This window comes from Plecotus auritus (assembly GCF_963455305.1).
Source record: "Plecotus auritus genome assembly, chromosome: 4".
Taxonomy (NCBI): Eukaryota; Metazoa; Chordata; class Mammalia; order Chiroptera; family Vespertilionidae; genus Plecotus; species Plecotus auritus.
This window is the reverse complement of record NC_137775.1, coordinates 43,973,368-43,985,915: the sequence shown is the minus strand read 5'-3', so window position 1 is coordinate 43,985,915 and position 12,548 is coordinate 43,973,368. Positions and strand designations below refer to the sequence as shown.

Sequence of the window (12,548 nt, the reverse complement as noted above, 5' to 3'; positions counted from 1 at the left end):
CTTTGATTGATTGCCTCTTGCATGAGCCCTGACCTGGGCCCCAGTCAGGGAGGAGCCTGCAACCTAGGTACATGCCCTTGATCAGAATCGAACCCAGACCCTGCAGTCGGCAAGCCTACGCATTATCCACTGAGCCAAACTAGCTAGGGCAGGATATGACATTTCTTAGCCCTCCAGCAGCGGACCTTCCTTTTTTTACTCCGGAAGTGTGGTGGGAAAACCCTAGATCACCTTTTTGGATTCTTATTACCCAAGTTACTAAGAATATTACCAGTGGCATACAGGGAGCTTAGCCAATAAGCGATCAGAAAAGGTGTTTCCTTTGTAGTTCACACCGATCGCCTCCGATCGCCTGGCTCTGCCCCTGCCCAGGCCCCAAGCCTCTGGCCGGAGCTTGGGGTCTGGGAAGGGGGACCCCCAGCTCCCTCTGATCGCCAGCTCCACCCCTGACAAGGCCTAAAGCCTCGGGGCCTGGGCAGGGGACCCCCAGCTCCCTCCGATCACCCAATCGCCCAGCTCCACTCCTGCCCAGGCCCCAAGCCTCTGGCCAGGGCTTGGGGCCTGGACAGGGGACCCCCAGCTCCCTCTAATCGCCTGGCTCCATCCCTGCCCAGGAGCCCCCTGGCTCAGGCCCTTCCCAGGTTGCTCAGAACCCATGGGGGGCCTACCTCGGAGTGACCTGGGTGCTGAGAAAGTTCCCGGGACCCAGGCTGCTGGGTGCCTACGTATGCAAATTAACCTCCATCTTTGTTGGGTTAATTTGCATACTTTCTGATTGGCTGTGGGCGTAGCGGAGGTACGGTCAATTTACATGTTTGTCTATTATTAGGTATGATAATACCAGTTGGGTAGGAGGGTAGGTATTATTTCTTTTTCTGTGAGTGCCATGTGTCAGTTCAGGAACAGAGTCAGGAAAACAATGCATGTCCCACAGCTTACTCTGGGTTCTTTCTGCTTTAACAGTATGATAAAGTTATTAGATTGACTGCAAACTAGACCAGTGGTGCCAACCTTTCGGACCTCATGGACCACCAGTGGTCCACTGATTGGCGACTGCTGAACTAGACTGTAGCCAATGCAATGGAGCTCTGGTATGCAGGTTTTCACTGAGTCACTCATGAGGTCACAAAGTGGCTCTCTGTTGTTATTGTGTCAAAATTTGTGATCTGTAGAGAGACAGGAAAAATTTCAGCCAAATACTGATACTACCCCTGAGAATATCAAAGGTGAAAGACGAGTATGGCCAGTACTAGGAAGGGTGGAGGCAGGTCACCAAATGGCTGAAATAAATATGAGGTCTGTGTCAGTAGGGGATTCAATCATAAAGTTGGACTTTAGAAAAAGTAAGCAAAACCAAATGTCAAAACGCACTCTGAGAACAAGGCAGCCAGGGTTGATGAACATGCACTAAGAAGACTGTTCTACAGAAGCAGAAATAAAATTGCTCACAAAGCAAAATGCTCTGCTAGAGGCAGAGTTTCTTTAGAAGGTTCATTCTCTCAGACCTAGAATATTGTCTTGTGCTCATTAAAAAGGCATTTGATAGACTACTAACTACTACTTTAGGCATTTTGACAGAGGAAATGCAATATAGGGGATTGGTCATCCAGCAATAAGAAGTAAGAAGCCAAACGGGATGAAGAGTCAACCTAAAGAATAGCAATTGCAAAAAGACCGTCTCCCCTACAGCTGGAGACGCAACAGGAGAGATGGCATCACCAGAATGCAGGAGTGAAAGCCATCCAGCAAGAGCTTGAGCCTCAGTACAATTCACCCTGTAGAAGATGAGCCCATGAAGGGGCCGCCTTGTAGGAAATGGAGCCTCAGAGAGATGCAGCTGCTACTAGAACCACCACCTAAAGTAGAGTGCGAAGGAAAGAAATACTGAGTTGTCCCTCACTCTCCCCTTCTCTCCCCGTCCAGTGCTTCCCACTGGCCAAAGCCATCTTGAAGCCAGAAGACAAAGGAGACAAGGAAACAGCTTATATAGTTCCCCCAACTGCAATACAGAGCCTACAGGGAGAAACTGAGGGACGAACTCAATGACTGACCAGCATGGATACTATGCCGAAATTTTCTGTACCCAGTGTTCTCTCTTCTTGCTCTCATCTCTTTGGCTAACAAGACCAGTAAATGTTTGCATTTCTTGGTCAATATCTGTTAGAAAGCCTTAAATAATACATATTCCATGCCTCTGAAATAATGGTCCATTAAAGTTCATTATTCATCACCCGAATTATTTAACTTGTTTTTCCTCAGTGAACTCAGCAGAATGAAATTGGCAAAATCATCTTTGTCTCACCTTTGTACACTGAGGGTCTAGCGTAGTGCTGCACTTAGCATATTGAATGAAAGAGTGAACTTAAAGAATAAGCTACTGTACTTTGTTAAAGTGACTCAATGTAAATTCACAATGTTTCTCATAGTACCTATAAGGATATTATATTTGTTCACCTTGCAAAGATGTGTTTACTATTGTTAAACAAATAAATGCATTAAAGAACACTATATTCTGTCTTCCAAGATAAACTTCTAGTTTCTCCTTTTAAGAAATTGGCAAAGTTTTTATTCAATTTGCTCTATCAAATACCTGCTTATCTCGCCTGGAATTCTCTTAAGATCCAACCCCTTAGTTTTCTCTATTGAAATATAGCTTTGTCCAATTAAAGCCCTTATTTCTAATTGTACAAAATCAATAATTTTGTATGTGCAAATATTTACACTTATTTTAAACTAGAGGCCAGTGCATGAAATTTGTGCATGGGGGCGGGGGGTGTCCTTCAGCCCGGCCTGCACCTTCTTGCAATCCAGGACCCCTCGGGTAGGGTGCCTAGGCATGGCCAGTGATCAGAGCCTATTGGGGCTTTCCTTCCCCCAACTGCTGACAGCTGGCCTCGCCTCCGCCACTGCTTGCCATCTGTGCAGTGCTACCCCTCCGCCCCCGCCACCGGTCACCTCCCTCTGCGGGCGACAGGTGTGGGGTGCAATCACCAGGCTGGTCTGGGCCTCCCTCTGTGGGGGATCAATAGTGGAGCCCCAGATTGATCGCCCCACAGAGGGAGGCCCCACCCACATGCCGCAGCACCACCAGTCAATTAGCCTGGGCCTCTCTCTTTGAGGTGATTGATCGTGGGGGTCCACAATCTATCGCCGCCCACAGGGAGGACCTGCTCACCCTGCTGGGGCTCCGTGATTGATCGCAGCACAGAGGGAGGCCCTGCCCACCTGACCACAACTCCACAATCGATTGCCAGGCAGAGGATGGCCTGGGTCTTCCTCTGTGGGGCGATTGCAGGGCAATGGTGGGGCCAATCACAATGTGCCCGCCTTGGCTGGCCTGGCGCCAGTGCGTGTGATAGCGTGGTCGTCTAGAAGGTTGTCTGGAAGGTCGTCCGGATGGTCGTTCTGCTATTCAGTCATTCGATTTGCATATTATGCTTTTATTATTATAGATACAGAAATAAACTGAGATTGATGGATACATCAATATGTTCTGAAATATGTTGGCTGCCTGCTTTGCTAGCTATCCACCAACAGCTTATATCCCTGGCTTTAATACATACTCCCATTGTTCAGAGTACTCATTTTGCAACTGTATTTTCTGCTGAAGGCACCATTTTCTGCCTGGTACTTTCTGTGCTTTTTGGAAGAAGGGGGATTTTCCCAACAACCTCTCCTCCACTCGCCATGGCAAAACATGCAGCCATGGTATTTCTTAGAAATGGAAAATCACTCCAAATTCCCTGATAAAGAAAGGGGCTCCAGGCAGTATACTCAGAGGTCCCAGATCTGTCTCTTTCTTCAACACTGGACATTACAGACCCAGGGATGCCCCTTCTTGCAGCCTCCGACCACTCTCCTGCGTCTCATCCAGTCACCACCCACAGAGAGGCCCTGCCAACACACTGGGTTTTTTTCTACCTTAACTCCTTATTGCCGAACAACCATAAGCTCCCAAATTTGTCAGAATTATTCCACCAAGGTGGAGGCTGTGGTCAATCGCCTGGCCAACCTGCATCTGCGGGCCTCCTACACCTACCTTTCTCTGGACTATTATTTCGAACGCAAGGATGTAGCTCTGGAGGGTGTGGGCCACTTTTTCCACAAGTTGACAGAGAAGAAGCGTGAGGGTGCTGAGCATCTCTTAAAGCTGCAAAACAAGGGAGGTGGCCGCATTCTCTTTCAGGATGTGCAGAAACCTTCCCAAGATGAGTGGGGCAAAACTCAGGACGCCATGGAAACCACCCTGGCCTTGGAGAAGAACCTGAACCAGGCCCTTTTGGAGCTGCAGACCCTTATCTCTGAGACTTCCTAGAGAACAACTTCCTGGATGAGGTGAAACTGATCAAGAAGTTGGGCAACCACCTGACTACATCCGCAGGCTGGCTGCCCCTCCCTCCCCCCAGGCTGGGCTGGGTGAGTGTCTCTTTCAAAGGCTCACCCTCAAGCACGACTAGGAGCCTTTGGAGCCCAGAGGCCTTTCAGAGGCCCCTCTGCATCCCCCTAGTGTCTCTGGCTTTTACCTGAGCCTCTTCCTGAAACTACTAGTCATTCTTTTAACCACCCTGGAGCCCTCTCCCATGCATTGGACCAAATGAAACAATAAAGCTTTTTGGAACAAAAAAAAAACAAAAACATAAAAAAGAAAGGGGCTCCATTTTTAATACTTCACATTGAATGTCACAAAATCTTATATAGATTATCAAAGTATACCATAGAAAATTAGCCTTAATATTCAGAATGACCTTTTGATATAGACAAACCTATAAAAGTTACACTGATTTGTTTAATACTACAATTCATGACTATAAAACAGGTCTTCATTGTATTCAACATCCTATATAATCAAAGCCTAATATGCAAATTGACCGAATGGTGGAACAACCAGTCGGTGGGGGAGGGGGGTGGGGCCGGTGCTGTCCCCCATTGGCCTGTGGGTTGGCCTCCCACATTGGGAGGCCAGACTGCAGCTTAGGCCCACTCCCCGCAGGGACATCCCCCAAGGGCTCCTGGTCTGCGAAAGGGCACAGGCCAGGCTCAGGGACCCCCGAGTGCACAAATTTTCATGCACCAGGCCTCTAGTTTCTATAAATAGTTATAGTATTAAACTTTTATACAATAGGATAGTTTAAAACCATTTAAGTTTTCCATTTAACTTCTAATAAATAACAAATGGAAACTTTTCAATAAAGTATGTCGATACATACATAATTGAATTTTATTATATGGGGGACTATTACACACTATATAATACTAAAAGATTGTCAGAGTTCAACACTAAGAAAAAGGTAAAGAATTAAAGAAATGATTTAGACAACGTTAAATGGATATTCCAATGAGAATACCCACATATAACAACTAATTATTTTAGTCCTTTAATTGTACCTCATTCACTCTTATGAAAGAACAATCTGCAAACTATACTAAACAAGTAACATAAGCATCTTTTCCCCTTTGGTCTATCAATGACAAAAATCCTCCCCAAAAGTTCACACAATCTAGAGAACACGTGACATCCTGCCACGGTACTTGCAGCTGAGAGGTACCAGTGGTTTATGCTGTATGAGTCCTGTCTTCTCTTACAATGCTTGTCTCAAAAAGAAATGCCTGTTCCACTGGCAAAGGACCATGCTATGCTTGTGTGGTTGCCAGAGCATTTCAAAGAGGAATATGTAGTCACAGGCAAGGTCAAAGAAGGCATGTGCTAATGGTGCCACCCCAGGTTTGTCAGGCATGGATGGTCTGTTGCCTCCACATTAACCAACAGGTTCACTTCCATTTGGAAGACAGCAGGTAGGAAGCAGGACTCTGCCTGTTTCATTTTTGTTGAGGATGACAGCAGAGGCATCTATCTGGCTTTCAGGGCATCAAATGCCTCATTGTGCAGGCCCAACCCCAATATCAAGCAGAGGGGCCTTTACTGTAGAAGCTCCTCAGTGTGGAGGGACAGTCTCCAAGCCTGACTCAGTCTCTCCTGGGGATTCTGTGAGGTCCCTAATGCCCAGCTAGAAAATATTTTTCTGCCTAAAACAGAAGCACCTGTGTGATATACTCAGCTTCTCAAGTTTCTTAGTATCCCCTCTCTCTCCTATCATAAAATGCTACCTCTCCATTTGATCATTCATAATAGCATACAATTTTGTTATTATATTTTCTATGCGCCGTGCCAGCACAGCCAAGGGTTCAGCAAGCCTGAGAGGGTGGTGAAGGATGTAGAAAAGTCAGACAAACAGAATAAGCTGGCCTAGGTGGATCTCCTGTGCCTGGCTAAGGCCACAGAAGAAAGATCCAGAAGGCAAGCTGATGCTTTATTTTATAGTCAGAGGTAAACAAGGTAGTGGTCACCATAGTTACAATGTTCTTGTGAGTTTCACTTGTTTTGGCAGCACTTGCTGCACCTCCCACAGCCCATTAGCTACCCAGGAAGGATCTAGAGAGCATCATAAGGTCAAGCCTAATTATGCTAAGAGGGCTGTGCCCTCTAAGCTGGGACGTGTTTGTGGCTTTGCCAACAGGTCAGTCTGAGGCTTAACCCTACAGCCGCTCCCTACACTTCTATACTACAAAAAAATAAAAATAAAAGAGCCCTAGCTGGTTTGGTTCAGTGGATAGAGCGTCGGCCTCCAGTCTGAAGGGTCCCGGATTCAATTCCAGTCAAGGGCACATGCCTGGGTTGTGGGCTAAATCCACAATAGGGAGCATGCAGGAGGCAGCTGACCAATGATTCCCTCTCATCATTGATGTTTCTGTCTCTCAAGATCTCCCACTGCCTTCCTCTCTGAAATCAGTAAAAATATATTTTTTTAAAAAAAGAAAAGAAAAAAACTATTTTTACTTCAAAACTCCCCCAGCTAACAACATCCCTTTTCTGCTTTCTTTTCTAACTATAGCTCTTAAAAAACTATATTCTCACTTCAGAATTTTTTTTCAACCCACTCCAACCTGGCTACCATTTCCCCATGTCACTGAAACTGCTCTGTGTAAGGTGCTGATGGCCTCCATATTGTTGAATTAAGTGGAGGTACCTCCCTATCATTTGACCTCTCACAACTGGACTCAGCTAGCCTTTTTGTTGTTGTTTTTTAAAGTCTCTGCTCTCTGGGATTGTGTGACCACATTCTCCTAATTTATTTTAACCCCTTGAACTCTAGTTCCCAGGCTCTTGTTCTTGCTCCTCTTAGTTGTAGCCCTGGTTCCTCTTTGCTTCTCTTTATCCTCACACCCTAAATGACCTCATCCATTCTCAAGGCATTAAATTCCATCTTTATGTTGATAACTAGAGGTCCGGTGCATGAAATTCGTACACGAGGGGTGTCCCCTCAGCCCAGCCTGTACCCTCTCCAATCCGGAACCCCTTGGGGGATGTCCGACTGCTGGTTTAGGCCTGATCCCCAAACCAGCAGTTGGACATCCCTCTCACAATCCTGGATCGCTGGCTCCTAATCACTCACCTGCCTGCCTGCCTGGTTGCTCCTAACTTAGCCACCCCCCCACCAGCCTGATCACCCCTCAATGCCTCTTCATGCCGGCCTAATCACCCCTAACTGGCCCCCCTGCTGGCCTGGTCACCCCTAACTGCCCCCCGCTGCCAGCCAGGTCACCCCAACTGCCCCCTCCCTGCTGGCCTGGTCGCTTCTAACTGCCCTCCCCCCCCCCCGCCTGCCTGTTCACCCCTTACTGCCCCTCCTGCTGGCCTGGTCGCCCCCACCTGCCTCCCTCTGCCCCCGCCCCCCCCCCCCCAGCCTAATCACCCCCAACTGCCCCTGCCTTGCTGGCCTGGTTGCCCCACGCAGCCTGCTGTTCAGTCATTTGGTCATCCCTCACTAACCCCCCTGCTGGTCTGATCATAGGCAGCCATCTTGTGAAAGCGTGGGGGTCAATTTGCATATTACCTCTTTATTATTTAGGAATTATATAGGATACCCAGATGCCCATATCCAGACCACAAATACAAGAGCCTAAATAATGCAAAATTTCTGTATCTAAAATAGATCCCTTGTTTTACCTCTCAGATAAGAATCACCTATCAAAACACATTTAGACTAGTTGTTCCCCTGCTTAAATGTAATGACCTCCCACTGAACACAGAATAAAATCCAAAGCTCTTCTACCACCCAGCACCTGCCTCCCCAACCACAGTGAGCTCCTTTCAGCTCTTGGGAACGTTAAGATGTTTCCTGCTTCCACCCTTTGCACAGACTGTTCTCACTGCCTGAGATGAACTTTTCCTTCCTTTGGGGCCAAGAGGAAATCTCTCTTGTCATCTCTGATCACATATAATATTGTTTCATTCGAAACCGAGTTCCAAACAACTTTTTCTTTGCTGTACAGCCTCTCTGGGAGTTAGAGCCTATTTCTTGTTAGATATACCTTCAGAAGTTAAGTGCTCTTTGCATCCCAGCCATTTATTTCTTCTCTCTTCCTTAGTCCTTCCCTACCCCTGTCTGAGTCTTTCTTGCTGCCAAAATCTGCTCTCAAAGCAAACGTTATTACTCAGTATGATAGCTTATATCTTCCCTTTAAAAAACAAAAACCTTTTCTCTAAATGTGTTATTAAAAGTGTCCTCCCATGTCAGAGTTAAATATTTGTGAGAGTACTGTTTGACTCCAGAGCCCTTACCAACACCAGAAAAGCACACTATTAGGATTCCATTTACTTCACTCCCCGTTATGCTATGTAAAATGTCAAGAGAAAGTTTTTATAAAGTGAATCATATAATTTCCTCAGGTTACCACAGTTTTCCTGAACTGATTAATGGAAATACAATTCTTAGACATTATCAATTCATCGATGAGGCATGAAGTAGGCTAAAGTTTATTCCAAAAACCAAACCTGCTCACAAACATGAGAACCAACATGCCATAGTATGGTCTAACCATTAAGCAAGCAGCATCCACTTTAGAAGCAGACAAGCAATTTGCTTCTAAATAGGCACTAGGGCAAGAGTAACCCATCAAAGGTCACCGATGAAGAGATTTCACTGTCTGACATTTGGATTTTGTGGTCATAAAATGAGCTATCCAAAAGATACAGCTAACAATATATTTTTAAGTTTTTTTTCATTTTAATTTTTTTATTGTTTAAAGTATTACATATAGTAGTACACATATCTCTTTTTTCCCCCATTGACCTTCCCCCAGCCTCCCCAACCCCGTTGTATGCCCTCATCCCACCTCCCCACCCCCAGTGTCTTGTGTCCATTGGTTGTGCTTATATGCATGCATACAAGTCCGTTGGTTGATCTCTTTCCCCCCGCTCCCCAACACTCCCCAGCCTTCACGATGTAATTTGACAGTCTGTTTGGTGCTTTACTGCCTCTGTATCTATCCTTTTGTTCATCAGGTTATAATGTTCTTTATTATCCATAAATGAGTGAGATTAAGTTTATTTTTTAATTGTAAATTGTATTAAATTCTGAAACCAATAAAATTAAGACTGAGGACCCAAGATCATAAAACAAAAATCTATGTGGAAAAATTTTAACTTATATAAATTAAAGCAACAGCCAACTTTTCAGACACACAAAACCCCAATGACTGTTCTTAGCTGCAGTGATATCTGAATGATTCCCACTGCCTTTAAAAATGTGGTTTTATGCTTAGCCAAAACCAAAAAACAATACTTGCATCCAAATCAATAAAAAAGCTGCTGTTACATGAATTTCTTCATCACGTTATTCCTGTAACCTCATAAGCGATTTGCACTGCCAGTTAAAACAAAGCAACAATCATACAGAGGTTGACAATGCATTGGAATTGCATATTACGTCAGCTTTAATTAAGCCATAGGAATTTACTTCAGGGCTACTTGTATGCCATTTTTGAGACTAGCTTAGCAAAGAAAATCTCATTTGCTAGTAAAATTTTAAATTTTTTCTTTTGCTAAAAGAATGAGCAATCTTTTTTCAAGTGACACACTGGACAGTAAGAGTCGGGCAATGAATGAGCTTAGCCATTTGTCGACCCAGCTGTTGTGAAGAAATTTCTTCCCTGTGCTTCCAGGCCCCTCCCAGAGGAACCTACTCCAAAGCCTGCTTCCCACCACAGTGCAGCCACAGGGCTGTGGTGGCAGCAGCCCCCCACAGGGGACCGCACACAGTAGGCACTAAGTCATATGGTTCCTGCCACCAAATTATAGTAAACACTGGGAGTCACACAGCAGCAGAGACACAACTTTAAAAACATCATTTCAACCAGAGCCATGTTAAGCTGTTGGATTCCGGGATGCTTGCGGTGAAATTGGTTTTCTTCTAAATGGTTTCTTCTAAAAATGTAATTGCTTTGTTCTGGGTTCACAAAGGCATGATTTCCATCCCCTACTGCTGCCACAGACTCCAACTGCAAACACAAGGGCTGGTAAAACAATAAAGTCGCCGTCTTTTATCTCAATGCCAGATAGCTTTTCTGTTCTTGGCTTCCAGACAAAACTCACTTATTATAATTATCTTCTGAGCTGGCAGTGGCCACTTTCTAAAACTTCATAAACGTTGCAGTGAAAGCCTGTTGAGCTGCCACTTGTGTCACGCTGGCAGGTGCCTCTCTGGCTCTGGGCTGCAGCGCCATTTCACGCACACAGAGCAAGTGCACATTGGATGCATGAGCACAGCGGGAAGGAAATGCAGTGAAACCAGCATATTGCCAAGCACACGTGAAATCCCCCTTCGGCATATTTCATGAGATTTCAGTTGTTAGTTTAAACCTAAAGAAAGAGTTTTGTACTGAAGACTGTGTAAAACAAAACTCTGGGTAGTTACCCACAAAGGTATTATTTGAAACATATAATTTTAACTCTTCTAGAATGTTATTAACCATGTGAAATTCATGTAAACTTAAATATTTACATTGAGAACTCTCTCAACATCTATAGTGCCTCTGTAACAATTTTATTCAGTATTTTTGATAACATTTGTTGCCACATCCTGCCTAATTTATCCATATTTCCCTCTTTATTCTTTTAACAATCTTATTAAAGTAGGATTTAATTACATGCCCAGATGTGTTGAAAGTATATTTCAACATAATTTATGAAAATAATTATAGATGGAGAATAATATGGGAAAGCCATATTCACTTACACATACAAGTTTTATATTCAGGCCAATAAAACTGAGCAAATTTTACAGTATTCTTTCAAAGCATGGAGTTTCTCTGTATAAATTGCCTTGAGGAACTAAGGAAACCCAGTCTTTGAAAGGTTTTGTATTAATTTGGGTTTTACTTACACACCATAATTTTAAACAGGAAAAAGATCATGTCATACAGCCACAGATTGATATCATGTACATCTTTTTATTGTCTAAGCTCACACAACTAGCAACTGAAGGGCTCTTAGCGGCACTCAGTAACATGTGTCCTGCATTAGCCCTGAATCACCATTTTCAGATACATTAAAGGCAAACCAGTTTAACACACTGCCCCCCAAAACACACACACACACACACACACACACATGCACACACTGTCTTCTGGATTTCATAACTGACAAGCCAATAGCTGAATGTACAGATGTCTAGCAGGGCTATGCAGTGAAGGGTACAGGTAAAGAGAGAAATGGAGGATAAAGAAAAAGCATCACCAAGACCTGTATTCCTGAGATCAAAACTCCCCAGTCTCCAGGTGAAGTTTTAAAGGCAGGACCCAATTCCTGCCGGCTGCAATAGGTAGAGTACCACAACTATGCAGACTGGGAAATAGTGCCAGACTAGCCCCTGCAGGGAGCCATGGTCAGCCAGAGCACATCCAACCAGACGAGCAACCCAGAGGTCTCCCAGGAGCCTGGAAGAGAATCTGAATTTTCACACCAATGAAATATCATGGAAGTTAGCTGAGTGAGAGAGGCTTACAAAAATCTGGGTCTTGTGGTTGTAAAGGGGGGGGGGGGGCATAGTAGGAGGTAGATATAAAAGAAAAAATTGAAAACCATGACTTCTCAGTGGATGCCAGCATGGAGAACAGGCCACACCCCAGGCCCAAATATATCAATGTCCAAGTTAGCAACACAACAGATACAAATTCCAGGAACCAGACCCCTCTCTGATGCAGCTTTTATACTCCAGAACTAATCCCATGAAGGAGGGGAAAGAAAATTTCTGAACTGATAGACTATACCAGTAATGGACATGATTTTTGTGGGGGTGTGTGTGGGGTTGTGTGTGGGTGTGTGTGTTTGCCACAGACAAAATAGAGGTACCGAATAGATAATAAAGTTATTACAGATAAAGTTGCAAGAAGTACCACTAAGTACATGAAATTTGCAACCCCTAAATAAGAGGAAAAGTAATTAACTTCTTTAAAAAATAAACATGTATTTCTCTGAATTTTAAATCAAAAGCATCCCATTTCAAAGGTGAAAGATTCTTATAGGAACAGTAATTTTTTAAATCATTTTGTAAAGTGTATTATTTCCACATTCCTTGACCTAAAATCATAATTTCTTAATGTTTGAGAAAACATCCAGATTTCTAACTGACTTTTTTTCGATATGCCAAGTTTTAGGCAGTACCTCATATTAGATTTCTAAGACACATGACACTTGTTCTGGTTTCTCA

General features: G+C 44.3%; 1 pseudogene across 1 annotated transcript in view; it reads left to right on the top strand.

Annotated features, from left to right (window-relative positions):
• Window positions 1-4,457, top strand: part of LOC308246165 (ferritin light chain-like) — a 1,002,102-nt pseudogene extending 997,645 nt beyond the window's left edge. The window contains exon 2 of the transcript in view: window positions 4,070-4,457. The product of the transcript in view is annotated as a ferritin light chain-like (transcript). The remainder of the gene's footprint in view (window positions 1-4,069) is intronic.
• The last annotated feature ends 8,091 nt before the right edge of the window (window positions 4,458-12,548 follow it).